The following is a 17,312-nucleotide window of genomic DNA, read 5'->3' as shown; positions in this document are numbered from 1 at the left end:
CCTTCAGGCATTTGGAAATGGCTCCCATGGATGAACCAGATTTGTGGAGGTCAACAATTTTTTTTCTGAGGTCTTGGCTGATTGCTTTTGATTTCCACATGATGTCAAGCAAATAGGCACTGAGTTTAAAGGTAGGCCTTGAAATACATCCACAGTTACACCTCCAATTGACTCAAATTATGTCAATTAGCCTATCAGAAGCTTCTAAAGCCATGACATCATTTTCAGGAATGCTCCACGCTGTTTAAAGGCACAGTCAAATTAGTGTCTGTAAACTTCTGACCCACTGGAATTGTGATAAGTGAAATAATCTGTCTGTAAACAATTGTTGGAAAAATGACTTGTGTCATGCACAAAGTAGATGTCCTAACCGACTTGCCAAAACTATAGTTTGTTAACAAGAAATTTGTGGAGTGGTTGAAAAACGAGTTTTAATGACTCCAACCTAAGTGTATGTTAACTTCCGACTTCAACTGTAAATCCCTGCATCCACTCAACCTAAGATTGTTAGCCCCTTTCAACCAGTCTCTGTTGCCAACTGCTTTAGGTGTAACACTGGTGTAGCTGGACAACAACACAACAGAGTCATAATAAAAGTATCACTTTATACAGTATATCGATCAATGGATTACTTTTATTGGCACCTCTTTCTCTGCATGCAAGTAATATAATCTAACATACCCTGTAAGCGCTTAGGGGGTGTTTTTAGCCCACATAAACCTAAGATATCTAATTTATGTAACCCTGAAAGATGACTGAATTTTTAAAAATAACATTGTGTTAATTTAGAAGATCACCATCAAAGACAAGGTAACTAGGACATCTGGGCCGTTAACTCCATTTAGCCAATGGCATGGCTCCCACTAATCCCATCATGAGCAGAAAAAGGGTAGGGCTAACGAGAACGAGAGGACTTCTAATGCAGGGCTCCACAGGGCAACCATTTTACTCACATATGCAGCTAAATATTTTGCTGTGCGACCTGGAATATTAATTTAGAAGCACCAGTCCGCCTTGAAAAATTTGGATTCTAGCTATACTACCTCAAATATTCTTCATTGTGCTCCTAAATTTCCTTGTGTGCGCCGACATTTTTCAACTTAGGAGCACACGTACTCATTGTAAAAAAAAAAAAAAAGGTCAGCTTTAGAAGTGGAAAGATGGAGATGGGCGACTCTCGCCTAACTACCTCATCTGTCTGCACTCGCAAAAAAAAATCAAAAAAATCAATGGTCATTTCCAATGACTCCGGTGTGGAACTTTTGAGTGATAACTAGAAAATTACAATGGGCCAACTGCGTAATGAGAAATGGATCGATATCTGGCACAGTTCTGTGGGTGTTATGCCTCGTTATTGGCCAACAAACCCTCTGTAATTAAGAAGTACACTCTCAACCCTTAATACCTATTCAGTTTCACTTCTGTACTCCTTAGAAGATTATTTATCATGAATAACTCCTTGTTCAACTGGATTCCAAAGCAATGCATCTGTATATTCTAATGTGAATTCAATAATTCCAGAAACAAATTACTTTTTATAATTAAATATGTAATGATAGTATTGAAAGAGACCGACAATAGGCCTGGGGCACTTTCAAATAATTTAATTGATGAAAGTTCAATATGTGCTTTCAGCAGATGAAGACTTTGCTTGGTGATCTTTCTTTGGACAACAGCAGTTCATACATATTCATTGCGGGAGGCTATTAATTTATGTTGTTTTTGTGTGTGCCAGCTGAGAGACAAAATGTAACTTTTATTATCTCATTATAACATTGTAATTAGGGAGAATAAAGAGCCTTCTCTAAGCTTTGAGATCTTTGCAGATGGGAAGATTAGCATAGCTCTAAAATGACTCTCAAACTAAGTCAGCTAATTACAACTTTGGAGTTCACACATGAGTGCATGGCTGTCTGATGTTAAAAGATAATGCTTTAAACCCACTATTTGAATAATGATACTTTTTTATGTGTACATGGGCCCTCTCAATAGTATTGGATAATAGTATTTCAGTCAAAAATATACTGTGTGAATGCGTATAAGCAAAAAAAATTCTGTATAACAAGTCAATGTCTGTCAACCTGCACTGTTCTGACTTGAGCTCTGGGCACACAAAATGTAAAACTATGGCTAATCACAGGTAGAACTCTATGTAAAACGTGTCCTCGACAGGAGTGAACTGAAGTTGCTGCATAGGCTGCCTTTAGCTTGTAGCCTACTGTTATATCAACAATGTAATGTGCAGTACCAGTCAAAGGTTTGGACACACCTACTCATTCAAGGTTTTTTTCTTTATTTTTACTATTTTCTACATTGTAGAATAATAGTGCAGTCATCAAAACGATGAAATAACCCATATGGAATCATGTACTAACCAAAAAAAGTATTAAACAAATCTAAATATATTTGAGATTCTTCAAAGTAGCCACCCTTTGCCTTGATGACAGCGTTGCACATTCTTGGCATTCTCTCAACCAGCTTTACCTGGAATGCTTTTCCAACAGTCTTAAAGGAGTTCCCACATAAGCTGAGCACTTGTCGGCTACTTTTCCTTCACTCTGCGGTTCAACTCATCCCAAACGATCTCAATTGGGTCAAGGTCGGATGATTGTGGAGGCCAGGTCATCTGATGCAGCAGTCCATCACTCTCCGTCTTGGTGAAATAGCCCTTGAGGTGTGTTGGGTCATTGTCCTGTTGAAAAACAAATGACAGTGGGACTAAGCACAAACCAGATGGGATGGCGTATCGCTGCAGAATTATGTGGTAGCCATGCTGGTTAAGTGTGCCTTGAATTATAAATAAGTCTTTGACAGCGTCACCAGCAAAGCACCCCCACACCATCACACTTCCTCTTCCATGCTTCACGGTGGGAACCACACATGCAGAGATTATCCGTCCACCTACTCTGCGTCTCACAAAGGCACGGCGGTTGGAACCAAAAATCTCAAATTTGGACTCATCAGACCAAAGGACAGATTTTTACCGGTATAATGTCCATTGCTCGTGTTTCTTGGCCCAAGCAAGTCCCTTCTTCTTGTTGGTGTCCTTTAGTAGTAGTTTCTTTGCAGCAATTCAACCATGAAGGCCTGATTCACACAGTCTCCTCTGAACAGCTGATGTTGAGATGTGTCTGTTACTTGATCTCCGTGAAGCATTTATTTGGGCTGCAATTTCTGAGGCTGGTAACTCGAAGGAACTTATCCTCTGCAACATAGGTAACTCTGGGTCTTCCATTCCTGTGGTGGTTCTCATGACAGCCAGTTTCATCATAGCGCTTGATGGTTTTTGCAATGCACTTGAAGAAACTTTCAAAGTTCTTGAAATTTTATGGATTAACTGACCTTCGTGTCTTAAAGTATGGGGCTCCCAAGTGGCGCAGCGGTCTAAGGCACTGTATTTCAGTGCTAGAGGCATCACTTCAGACCCTGGTTTGATTCCAGTCTGTATCACAACCGGCCGTGATTGGGAGTCCCACAGGGCGGCGCACAATTGGCCCAGCGTAGTCCAGGTTTGGCCGTTATTGTAAAAAATAATTTATTCTTAACTGACTTGCCTAGTTAAATAAAGGTTCAATAACAAAAAAAAAAGTTTTTAAATTATGGACTGTTCTTGCCATAATATGGACTTGGTCTTTTACCAAATCGGGCTATCTTCTGTATACCACCCCTACCTTGTCACAACACAACTGATTGGCTCAAACGCATTAAGAAGGAAAGAAATTCCACAAATTAACAAGGCACACCTATTAATTGAAATGCATTCCAGGTGACAACCTCATGAAGATGGTTGAGAGAATGCCAAGCGTGTGTAAAGCCATCAAGGCAAAGGGTGGCTACTTTAAAGAATCTCAAATATAAAATATATTTTGATTTGTTGAACACTTTTGGTTACTACATGATTCCATGTGTTATTTCATCGTTTTGACGTCGTCACTATTATTCTACAATGTAAAAAAATAGTACAAATAAAGAAAACCCTGAAATGAGTAGGTGTGTCCAAACTTTTGATTAGTAGTGTACGTCCAGCAGTGACAACAACGAGTCAATATGCGCAGAAAAACACTACCAGCCACTTTCATCATAGCGCAGGGCATTTCTGACCAGACAACCTGCCTTCTGCATATTTATGACCATACAACTACATACTGCAAACAAGCACAAATTCAGATTAGGCCTATACCCATTTACTATAAAAGGTTATATCATACAATTAAATCAATAGGATGGAAAATGCAAGGAGATCTTCACAGAGCACAGCAAAGGATTTTCACCGTTTTAAAGTACAGTAGCTTGCCTCAATACATGCTGGTACATATTACAATGGGGACCTCTGGTGGTTGTTTCTGTTGGTCAGTGAAATACATTCAGCACCCCTAGGACACACAATGTCTATTCAATTACTTTAAACAGGGTTCAGGGTGGAAGATTTTCTTAAAGGGCAGACAATGCAGGACAGGTAGAGATGAGAATGATGAAGGTGTGATGATATTCACTATTTGATAAGCAAGTGATGGAGGGAGTGTGGAAGAGAAATGATGAGGGAACAGTGATGTCATGCTGATCGACACAAAAGGTCACGTCAGCTGAGCTCTGTCAAAGCAGGAGGTGAGGCCCCTGGACAAAATGTCACAGTGGATCTGAGGAGATGCCATGTCTTCTGATGAAGGTCATGCAAATTAAATAGTCAGCTCTACTACTTAAATTGTTACTATCTAACCGGTTTAATGAGTCTAACCAATGCTCAGCTCTACAGAATAGGGCCTAAATCTATCAGACTTAAAGGTCTCTGCCGCCTATCCACAATTGCCAGTGCAACATAATTGAACACGCTACTCACAGTCACTTGGGAGAATATCATGACAATTTCAAAAGCCAATGCATTTATTTTTCATACAGTCACTCACTCCCATCCCCAGTCCCAATGACTCCCTAATATATATATATATATATATATATGGATAGCAAAATTGTGTAAGCTCTTCCTGGTCAATCAAAATTGTAGGTAGAGCTTATACCATATTGCTGATAACGTCTATAGTCCTTGGAGATCCATGAGGGGTTATGAACAGGTGTGGGGTCGGGGATAGGCTAGGAACAACTTGAAAGTAGAATTATTTATGTCACAGTAGCTAGGTTCCCATCCAATTGTTGATTTTCATGCGAATTTTCTAAAATCTGCATAAAACAATAAGGGCATTTTCTCACCAGAGATGTGTTTTCATCCAACTGAGACTGGTAAGAGACTGTGCGAGATTTACTCCCGCACATAAAAATAACTTTTGCAGTTAAATTCCCATGTGCCGAATAAAAATATGAGTTAAATGGGTTTCCATCGCATTTTTAACTCTACCGATTGTTTTGACACAAACTTATGCGTTAAATAGCAAATGTGCCCACTCTGGTCGTGGCACGTGCACTCCAGCCAACAGCTGGCAGATACAGTAAGGGTAAGTTACCTACATGATGAGATTATTATGGATAAGACCAAGTTTATTTTTATTTGTCAAATGGCAGCCAAGCATTGATCATCATGTCACCAGAATAAGGCCCTCAATAATTATTGGAAAGGAGCATCAAGCACACCACTGTGCACTTTCACCACCCTGTGAAGTTTATCATAACTTATTTAATCTGTAGCCTAATAAACTGCATGCTTTCCCGAGTCCTTAGTGGGACGACTAGGCTTGGCACAATTATTGTATAATTGTGTTACCGACAATTATGGACAATAACGGTGAACTAAAAGTTTGCATGACAATGAATCGTTACCCAAAATTTCACAATCTATGAAGAAACACACAACATATCCCGTGACTCCAAGTTTACTTTCGATATGATGGTTATTATATCAATATTTGCGCATAAAGGCATTTCATAATTATTTTCATAAAGGCATAATTAATTTAACCGACACAAAAAGATCCCCTCATGTCGAACAAACCAATTGTCTGTTGAGAATTATAATATTGTACCAGCATTTCCTGTTTCCATCAGCCCGGTCGTGACTATTTTCATGCGTCAGGTAATTCTTCCGCATTAAATGGTTGGATGGAAACCTGGTTAGTGTCTTTAAACACGAACAATACATAAAATAAACCACCTGTTGGCTGATCTTTGTAATTACACCATCAAACATTACACCAGAAAATTTCTGATCTCACCAGCCTGTAAAAACGGAATTCTGCTCCTCCGAATGGTTTGTGCGTTGTCAAAAAGATTTTCTGAAATTCAATGCATGGAAAATGCTCATAAGATGTACAGAGTAAAAACAATGCTTACAAGATGTCAGAGTAAATTTTCATTTTTGCCGAAGTATAGTCACTTCAAATGTTTGTGATGTATATAAGACATCGGCATTATGGCTGCGTGCACACAGGCAGCCCAATTCTGATATTTTTCCACTAATTGGTCTTCTGACCAATCACATCATGTCTTTTCCCAGATATTTTCCAGAGCTGATCTGATTGGTCAAAAGACCAATTAGTGAAAAAAATATCAGAATTGGGCTGCCTGTGTAAACCCAGCCTAAGTGATGCAAACCACACATTTGCATAGATTTTTTGTTAGTCAAATCATGTCAATGTCTTGTTACTTAAGAAATATGTTATTTGGGGTCTCCTTGGACAGTCCTAATCACTAAATGTTTTCATGCAAGGAGAACTGGGTGCGGTTTTCTAAGGGTTAAAGTACACCACAAAGTAAGCGCAACACAATCCCTTCTCTAAGGAACAGAACAGCTAATTAATAAAAAAATGTATCATCATACTTCCAGGTGTTCCTACAATCGTCAAAGTTAAGCTTGTCATAAGATAATGACCTGCAATGAGATGTGTTTCCTTTAGAGAGTCCTACAAACTCAGCGGTCCTACTGCAATCAGTGTATCTTTCATCTCGGATCTCTCTGTGGCTTTCAACAATCTGAAAATGGAATGGCTACAGAGAGATTGACCAAACAGAAAGCCTCCAGAGCTTTGGAGTTTTAAATAGACATAATAGGAATCAAAACAATCTGAGTACCATTAACATATGATACCGTAGGCTAAGATAGATACTGTTGGCTGACGACAGACGTGTCTGGAGAGGGATAGTCAGCTCTTATTCCCCTCCTGCTGGAATAAGTTAATGTGAATCCTGTGTGATGACATTCTAGCATATGTGGAGGGAGTTGGAGGGGGCACTTCTCACCCAAGCGCCTGTCCCCCCTAATGGTCTCATTAAGCACAGACTCAATCAGCTGCCCTTCCCCTTCTCCACCCCATACACCATCCTTCTTTCTCTCCTCTCCCTTTCCCTTGTGACTCAGTCCCACAGTTCCATAATGTGGGTCACAAGCTGGAGAAAAATATCTGTAGAGATAGCATATAATGAAAACATTAGGCTACTAGGAAATCACTGCATCAGAAAACTCTCAATGCAAAGAACATTTAAAAACAACAGATGACTAAAGTTGTTAGCCTACTTTACAAAGAGAATGGCTGCAGGTAGGTAGAACAGCAAGGCCAGGTGATTGCACAGATTCACTGTTACTGATGAGGAGTATGGAGAGTGCTTAAGGGTTTTTATTTGCATCAAGGTGACTTAATTTTAACGCTGAGTGAATAATACTAGCGCACTAGTCTACAACAGTTTTACACTTTCAGTAATGACCGTTAACAAGCTCAACAGTGACAAGATAAGCAGAAATAACAAGGAATGTCACTTGGAGGCTTTACACATTACGCATGGATGCATCAGATCAATAAACATCTTAATGAATGCTGCAGCAAACCAGGGGACAAAAGAGCTCGCATCGTAACATACAATCCATAAAAAAACAGCCATTAATTGCAAAACATCTGAGGCCGCTCAAATAAGCAACTCATGCGAAGCACCGTTATCTAACGAGGTTGTCGTTATCCAATATCCATTTTAAACAGTCACAGTAGGAGTTTAAGTTCAGCTGACTTTTTTTTTGGGGGGGGGGGGTTGAATCAGGGGGCCCCTGACCATAATAATAATACTTTTTTAAATAATAAATATATTTGTATATATAAAAACGTTTTCAACATACAGTTGAAGTTGGAAGTTTACATACACTTCGGTTGGAGTCATTAAAACTCGTTTTTCAACCACTCCAAATTTCTTGTTAACAAACTATAGTTTTGGCAAGTCGGTTAGGACATCTACTTTGTGCATGACACAAGTCATTTTTCTAACAATTGTTTACAGACAGATAATTTGACTTATAATTCACTGTATTACAATTCCAGTGGGTCAGAAGTGTACATACACTAAGTTGACTGTGCCTTTAAACAGCTTGGAAAATTCCAGAAAATGATGTCATGGCTTTAGAAGCTTCTGATAGGCTAATTGACATCATTTGAGTCAATTGAAGGTGTACCTGTGGATGTATTTCAAGGCCTACGTCTCAACTCAGTGACTCTTTGCTTGACATCATGGGAAAATCAAAAGAAATCAGCCAAGACCTCAGAAAAAAAATTGTAGACCTCCACAAGTCTGGTTCATCCTTGGGAGCAATTTCCAAACTCCTGAAGGTACCACGTTCATCTGTATAAACAATAGTATGCAAGTATAAACACCATGGGACCACGTAGCCGTCATACCACTCAGGAAGGAGACGCGTTCTGTCTCCTAGAGATGAACGTACTTTGGTGCGAAAAGTGCAAATCAATCCCAGAACAACAGCAAAGGAACCTGTGAAGATGCTGGATGAAACAGGTACAAAGGTATCCATATGCAAAGTAAAATGAGTCCTATATCAACATAACCTGAAAGGCCGCACAGCAAGGAAGAAACCCTTGCTCCAAAACCGCCATGAAAAATCAAGACTACGGTTTGCAACTGCACATTGGGACAAAGATCGTACTTTTTGGAGAAATGTCCTCTGGTTTGATGAAACAAAAATAGAACTGACCTAAGACAGGGAATTTTTACCAGGATTAAATGTCAGGAATTGTGGAAAACTGAGTTTAAATGTATTTGGCTAATGTGTATGTAAACCTCCGACTTCAACTGTTTGTGTATATATACACACACACATATATATACACTGCTCAAAAAAATAAAGGGAACACTTAAACAACACAATGTAACTCCAAGTCAATCACACTTCTGTGAAATCAAACTGTCCACTTAGGAAGCAACACTGATTGACAATAAATTTCACATGCTGTTGTGCAAATGGAATAGACAAAAGGTGGAAATTATAGGCAATTAGCAAGACACCCCCAAAAAAGGAGTGATTCTGCAGGTGGTGACCACAGACCACTTCTCAGTTCCTATGCTTCCTGGCTGATGTTTTGGTCACTTTTGAATGCTGGCGGTGCTCTCACTCTAGTGGTAGCATGAGACGGAGTCTACAACCCACACAAGTGGCTCAGGTAGTGCAGTTCATCCAGGATGGCACATCAATGCGAGCTGTGGCAAAAAGGTTTGCTGTGTCTGTCAGCGTAGTGTCCAGAGCATGGAGGCGCTACCAGGAGACAGGCCAGTACATCAGGAGACGTGGAGGAGGCCGTAGGAGGGCAACAACCCAGCAGCAGAACCGCTACCTCCGCCTTTGTGCAAGGAGGTGCACTGCCAGAGCCCTGTAAAATGACCTCCAGCAGGCCACAAATGTGCATATGTCAGCATATGGTCTCACAAGGGGTCTGAGGATCTCATCTCGGTACCTAATGGCAGTCCGGCTACCTCTGGCGAGCACATGGAGGGCTGTGCGGCCCCACAAAGAAATGCCACCCCACACCATGACTGACCCACCGCCAAACCGGTCATGCTGGAGGATGTTGCAGGCAACAGAACATTCTCCACGGCGTCTCCAGACTCTGTCACGTCTGTCACATGTGCTCAGTGTGAACCTGCTTTCATCTGTGAAGAGCACAGGGCGCCAGTGGCGAATTTGCCAATCTTGGTGTTCTCTGGCAAATGCCAAACGTCCTGCACGGTGCTGGGCTGTAAGCACAATCCCCACCTGTGGACGTCGGGCCCTCATACCACCCTCATGGAGTCTGTTTCTGACCGTTTGAGCAGACACATGCACATTTGTGGCCTGCTGGAGGTCATTTTGCAGGGCTCTGGCAGTGCACCTCCTTGCACAAAGGCGGAGGTAGCGGTCCTGCTGCTGGGTTGTTGCCCTCCTACGGCCTCCTCCACGTCTCCTGATGTACTGGCCTGTCTCCTGGTAGCGCCTCCATGCTCTGGACACTACGCTGACAGACACAGCAAACCTTTTTGCCACAGCTCGCATTGATGTGCCATCCTGGATGAACTGCACTACCTGAGCCACTTGTGTGGGTTGTAGACTCCGTCTCATGCTACCACTAGAGTGAGAGCACCACCAGCATTCAAAAGTGACCAAAACATCAGCCAGGAAGCATAGGAACTGAGAAGTGGTCTGTGGTCACCACCTGCAGAATCACTCCTTTTTTGGGGGTGTCTTGCTAATTGCCTATAATTTCCACCTTTTGTCTATTCCATTTGCACAACAGCATGTGAAATTTATTGTCAATCAGTGTTGCTTCCTAAGTGGACAGTTTGATTTCACAGAAGTGTGATTGACTTGGAGTTACATTGTGTTGTTTAAGTGTTCCCTTTATTTTTTTGAGCAGTGTATATATATATATGTGGTATCCCAGGATGGTAATAGAGGGGAGGTACGTGATACGACGTTGGCTCCCTCTGCTGGGAATACGGGAGCTGGGCACACCGACACAGACAGCTCTAAGTGGAGTTAGAGGAAAGTGCCAACCAGCCGTGGAGGCCAAATAAAAGGAGCACGGTGGCACACCACGAGAGGGAACGGGGAGAGACCGACACCAAGCGAAAGGAGAGAAGAAGGACAGAGCCAAACCTTAGTGATTTTCTTTGTTATGTTTATTTTCTGTCTTAGTAAAGTTGTTTTTGCGGACTAAAGCCTCCCTGTCTCTGTGTCAATTTTTTATTTATAAATCTTTTATTTCACCTTTATTTAACCAGGTAGGCAAGTTGAGAACAAATTCTTTACAATTGCGACCTGGCCAAGATAAAGCAAAGCAGTTCGACACATACAACAACAGAGATACACATGGAGTAAAACAAACACAGTCAATAATACAGTAGAAAAATAAGTCTATATACAATGTGTGCAAATGAGGTGAGATAAGGGAGGTAAAGGCAAAAAAAGGCCATGGTGGCGAAGTAAATACAATATAGCAAGTAAAACACTGGAAGAATGTGCAAAGTAGAAATATAAATAATGGGGCGCAAAGGAGCAAAATAAATAAATACAGTAGGGGAAGAATTAGTTGTTTGGCTAAATTATAGATGGGCTATGTACAGGTGCAGTAATCTGTGAGCTGCTCTGACAGCTGGTGCTTAAAGCTAGTGAGGGAGATAAGTGTTTCCAGTTTCAGAGATTTTTGTAGTTCGTTCCAGTCATTGGCAGCAGAGAACTGGAAGGAGAGGCGGCCAAAGGAGGAATTGGCTTTGGGGGTGACCAGAGAGATATACCTGCTAGAGCGCGTGCTACAGGTGGGTGCTGCTATGGTGACCAGTGAGCTGAGATAAGATGGGACTTTACCTAGCAGGGTCTTGTAGATGACCTGGAGCCAGTGGGTTTGGCGACGAGTATGAAGCAAGGGCCAGCCAACGAGAGCGTACAGGTCGCAGTGGTGGGTAGTATATGGGGCTTTGGTGACAAAACGGATGGCACCGTGATAGACTGCATCCAATTTATTGAGTAGGGTATTGGAGGCTATTTTGTAAATGACATCGCCGAAGTCGAGGATCGGTAGGATGGTAGGTTTTACGAGGGTATGTTGGTCAGCATGAGTGAAGGATGCTTTGTTGTGAAATAGGAAGCCAATTCTAGATTTAACTTTGGATTGGAGATGTTTGATGTGAGTCTGGAAGGAGAGTTTACAGTCTAACCAGACACCTAGGTATTTGTAGTTGTCCACATATTCTAAGTCAGAACCGTCCAGAGTAGAGATGCTGGACGGGCGGGCAGGTGCAGGCAGCGATCGGTTGAAGAGCATGCATTTAGTTTTACTTGTATTTAAGAGCAGTTGGAGGCCACGGAAGGAGAGTTGTATGGCATTGAAGTTCGTCTGGAGGGTTGTTAACACAGTGACAAAAGAAGTGCCAGAAGTATACAGAATGGTGTCGTCTGCGTAGAGGTGGATCAGAGACTCACCAGCAGCAAGAGCGACATCATTAATGTATACAGAGAAGAGAGTTGGCCCAAGAATTGAACCCTGTGGCACCCCCATAGAGACTGCCAGAGGCCCGGACAATAGGCCCTCCGATTTGACACACTGAACTCTATCAAAGAAGTAGTTGGTGAACCAGGCGAGGCAATCATTTGCGAAACCAAGGCTATCGAGTCTGCCGATGAGGATGTGGTGATTGACAGAGTCAAAAGCCTTGGCCAGGTCAATGAATACGGCTGCACAGTATTGTTTCTTATCGATGGCAGTTAAGATATCGTTTAGGACCTTTAGCGTGGCTGAGGTGCACCCATGACCAGCTCTGAAACCAGATTGCATAGCGGAAAAGGTGCGGTGGGATTCGAAATGGTCGGTGATCTGTTTGTTGACTTGACTTTCGAAGACCTTAGAAAGGCAGGGTAGGATAGATATATGTCTGTAGCAATATGAGTCAAGAGTGTCCCCCCCTTTGAAGAGGGGGATGACCGCAGCTGCTTTCCAATCTTTGGGAATCTCAGACGACACGAAAGAGAGGTTGAACAGGCTAGTAATAGGGGTTGCAACAATTTCGGCAGATCATTTTAGAAAGAAAGGGTCCAGATTGTCTGGCCCGGCTGATTTGTAGGGGTCCAGATTTTGCAGCTCTTTCAGAACATCAGCTGACTGGATTTGGGAGAAGGAGAAATGGGGAAGGCTTGAGCGAGTTGCTGTGGGGGGTGCAGAGCTGTTGACCGGGGTAGGTGTAGCCAGGTGGAAAGCATGGCCAGCCGTGGAAAAATGCTTATTGAAATTCTCAGTTATAATGGATTTATCGGTGGTGACAGTGTTTCCTATCCTCAGTGCAGTGGGCAGCTGGGAGGTGTTGTTCTTATTCTCCATGGACTTTACAGTGTCCCAGAACTTTTTTGAGTTTGTGTTGCAGGAAGCAAATTTCTGCTTGAAAAAGCTAGCCTTCGCTTTTCTAACTGCCTGTGTATATTGGTTTCTAACTTCCCTGAAAAGTTGCATATCACGGGGGCTGTTCGATGCTAATGCAGAACGCCACAGGATGTTTTTGTGTTAGTTAAAGGCAGTCGGGTCTGGAGAGAACCAAGGGATATATCTGTTCCTGGTTCTAAATTTCTTGAATGGGGCATGCCTATTTAAGATGGTGAGGAAGGCATTTTTTTAAACAATCAGGCATCCTCTACTGACGGGATGAGGTCAATATCCTTCCAGGATACCCGGGCCAGGTCAATTAGAAAGGCCTGCTCGCTGAAGTGTTTCAGGGAGCGTTTGACAGTGATGAGTGGAGGTCGTTTGACCGCTGATCCATTATGGATGCAGGCAATGAGGCAGTGATCGCTGAGATCTTGGTTGAAAACAGCAGAGGTGTATTTAGAGGGCAAGTTGGTTAGGATGATATCTATGAGGGTGCCCGTGTTTACGGCTTTGGGGTGGTACCTGGTAGGTTCATTGATAATTTGTGTGAGATTGAGGGCATCAAGCTTAGATTGTAGGATGGCTGGGGTGTTAAGCATGTTCCAGTTTAGGTCACCTAGCAGCACGAGCTATGAAGATAGATGGGGGGCAATCAGTTCACATATGGGGTCCAGAGCACAGCTGGGGGCAGAGGGTGGTCTATAGCAGGCGGCAACGGTGAGAGACTTGTTTTTAGAGAGGTGGATTTTTAAAAGTAGAAGTTCAAATTGTTTGGGTACAGATCTGGATAGTAGGACAGAACTCTGCAGGCTATCTCTGCAGTAGATTGCAACACCGCCCCATTTGGTCGTTCTATCTTGTCTGAAAATGTTGTAGTTAGGGATGGAGATTTCTGAATTTTTGGTGGTCTTCCTAAGCCAGGATTCAGACACAGCTAGGACATCCGGGTTGGCAGAGTGTGCTAAAGCAGTGAATAAAACAAACTTAGGGAGGAGGCTTCTAATGTTAATATGCATAAAACCAAGGCTATTACGATTACAGAAGTCATCAAAAGAGAGCGCCTGGGGAATAGGAGTGGAGCTAGGCACTGCAGGGCCTGGATTCACCTCTACATCACCAGAGGAACAAAGGAGGAGTAGGATAAGGGTACGGATGCGCTACGGCTAAATGAGAATTGGTCGTCTAGGACGTCCGGAACAGAGAGGAAAAGAGCAGGTTTCTGAGGGCGATAAAATAGCTTCAAGGTATAATGTACAGACAAAGGTATGGTAGGATGTGAATACAGTGGAGGTAAACCTAGGTATTGAGTGATGATGAGAGAGATATTGTCTCTAGAAACATCATTGAAACCAGGTGATGTCATCGCATGTGTGGGTGGTGGTGGAACTGAAAGGTTGGATAAGGTATAATGAGCAGGGCTAGAGGCTATACAGTGAAATAAGCCAATAAACACTAACCAGAACAGCAATGGACAAGGCATATTGACATTAAGGAGAGGCATGCTTAGTCGAGTGATCATAAGGGTCCAGTGAGTAGTGAGGTTGGTTGGGGTCACGGCGATTCAGACAGCTAGCCGGGCCATCAGTAGCAAGCTGACAGAGGATGGAGGTCTGTTTTTAGTCACCTCGTGCGTTTCCGTCGGTAGATTAGTGGGGTTCCGTGTGGTAGAGGGAACCAATCCAATTGGCAAAATAGTTATAGTTATTGTGGCCCAAGAAAATTGTCCGATAGACCTATTCAGATAGCTGTCTTATCGGCTGCTAACGATTAGCGTGCCGCAGATGGGCGTTCAGGTTACGTCGCGACGGAGGGGCCAGTTGGATAACTGCTTCGGCAGATAACGTCGGTAGTCCAGTTGTGAAGGCCCGGTGGGGCTCCGCATCGGCAGTAAAACGGGTCCGGATAGGTGATTGTAGCCCAGGAGTGGCTGATGGAACTCTTCAGCTGGCTAGCTCTGGAATAATTGATGTTTGCTCCGGGACCGACGTTTGCCAATAGACACTCGGATAGCAGCTAGCTAGCTGCAAGATCCAGGTCTAAATGTCCAGAGCTTGCGGTATAAATCCAGGGATATGGAGAGAAAATAGGTCCGGTATGCTCTGGTCTGAGTCACGTTGTACAAAACTGGCGATAGCTTTTCGAGCTAAAGGATAGCTGATGACCGCCAACCGTGGTTAGCTGAATACTAACGTTAGCCAGTGAACTGGCTAACTTCTGGCTAGCTTCTGTTGTCGATTTCAGATTTGAGGTGGGTTGGGTTGCAGGAGAGTGTTTTGAAGTTGAGTTTTTAGAAAGAAAAAAAGATATTCGAAGAAAAGATGTAAATATATATATATACACGGCAAGACGAGAACAAAGGACGTCTGACTGCTATGCCATCTTGGAAATGATGGTCATGTATAAAATATATCAGGAAGCTCTGTGCTTGGCTGGGCTGTGTGGGTTGCCAGGTGCTGCACGCTCAACCCAACACCCCACGGTTTACCGCATATGGTGGAGAATGCGGGCATCTCAGTAGCTTTGGGTGCCGTGGGGTCGAGCGTACGGAGATTACCACGGAGGAGCTGGTGGCTCAGTTCATCCTCAGCCAGCAGAAGCAACAGGCTCTCCAGGAGCAAGCGCTGGAGGAGCAGCACCAACAAAACCGCAGACTGGTAGCGGAGGTAGCCCAGTCGAAGGTTGGGAGGGCTCAGGAGTCTGGCCCGAATCAGTTCTTGGATCAGTTAACCTGTTGAGGACAAGGGGGTGCTGTTTTCACTTTTGGAGAAAATCGTAAGATTTTTAAACGGCCTCGTACTCAATTCTTGCTCGTACAATATGCATATTAATATTACTATTGGATAGAAAACAGTCTCTAGTTTCTAAAAACGTTTGAATTATTTCTCTAAGTGAAACAGAACTCCTTTTACAGACCATTTCCTAACCGGAACTGAGATTTCCAAAATCGAACTCTCTCTTCAGGAGCTTGTCTATAAAAGGGCATGTCACTTATGACTGTAGAAACACGTCATACGCCTTCGCCTGTGTGTAATGCGGAAGTGAGAGAAAAAATCAGTTGATTATCTCGACCAGGGACTGAACACAACGTCTTTGACTGAGACGTGCGCACTTTTATTTATTTTCTGGGCGCGAAGTCTGACCTGTACTCGGCTCATTGAAGAACCTTTTTAAAGGTGAATATGATCTCTGGCTTCGATTTTCTTTGATACATGTCACAATATCATCTTAAAGTATGTTTTTTCAATATAGTTTAATTATATTATTGAAATTTATTCTGGACTTTAGACGTGATGCGACGCAAGAATTGGTTCAAGAACGAGAGGCTAGCAATGCTAGCTAATGTTGCTTGCTAATTCTGAGGGAAATCGTTCGTTATGGATCCAAATAAAGTCGGTTCTGAACAAAGGACCCCTTGGAGAACATTCTGATGGAAGATCCACAAAGATAAGGACCCAATTTGGGATGCTTTTTCATATATATCTGTCGAACTGTGCTATGCAACCGTTTGACTAGAAGCAATGCTGCTGTGTGCTAGCTATTGTAGTAAGCTAATATAACGATATATTGTGTTTTCGCTGTAAAACACTTCAAAAATCGGAAATATTGGCTCTGTTCACAAGATCTTATTCTTTCATTAGCTATCCACCATATATTGTTCTGAAATGTTTTATGATGTGTAATTAGTAGTTGACGTTGGTGTCTGTATTTTCTCTGGCTACTGCCGTGCGATTTCTGACTGTAGCTGTGATGGTGGCTATGATGGTAGCAGTAATGTAAAACTGATTTATAGCTAAAATATGCACATTTTTCGAACAAAACATAGATTTATTGTGTAACATGTTATAGGACTGTCATCTGAAGGAGTTTTTTCTAGGTTATTTAGGTTGGTTCTAGGTTGGTTCTAGGTTAGTTAGGTTAGCTACTTGCATGCTACCGTTGCTGTGAAAAACTGTCTGTCTGTCTTTTGTATTTGGTGGTGAACTAACATAAATATATGTGGTGTTTTCGCTGTAAAACACTTCAACAATCGGAAATATTGTCTGTATTCACAAGATATTTGTCTTTCATTAGCTATCCACCATATATTTGTCTGAAATGATTTATGATGTGTAATTAGGTAGTTGGTGTCTGTATTTACTCTGGCTACTCCCGTGCGATTTCTGACTGTAGCTATGATGGTAGCAGTAATGTAAAACTGATTTATAG

The 17,312-nt window shown here is 42.4% G+C and overlaps 1 protein-coding gene and 1 long non-coding RNA gene across 2 annotated transcripts in view; one reads left to right on the top strand and one right to left on the bottom strand.

Moving 5' to 3' along the window:
• Positions 1–17,312, bottom strand: part of LOC139583425 (A-type potassium channel modulatory protein DPP6-like) — a 385,278-nt gene that overhangs the window by 354,084 nt on the left and 13,882 nt on the right. The window lies entirely within an intron of this gene.
• Positions 15,842–16,558, top strand: LOC139583392 (uncharacterized). The gene is made up of 2 exons (XR_011676542.1): positions 15,842–16,279; positions 16,392–16,558. It is a non-coding gene; the product is annotated as an uncharacterized lncRNA (long non-coding RNA).

The sequence above is a fragment of the Salvelinus alpinus genome, chromosome 8, assembly GCF_045679555.1.
Source record: "Salvelinus alpinus chromosome 8, SLU_Salpinus.1, whole genome shotgun sequence".
Lineage (NCBI taxonomy): Eukaryota > Metazoa > Chordata > Actinopteri > Salmoniformes > Salmonidae > Salvelinus > Salvelinus alpinus.
This window is presented reverse-complemented; position numbering and strand designations above follow the sequence as displayed.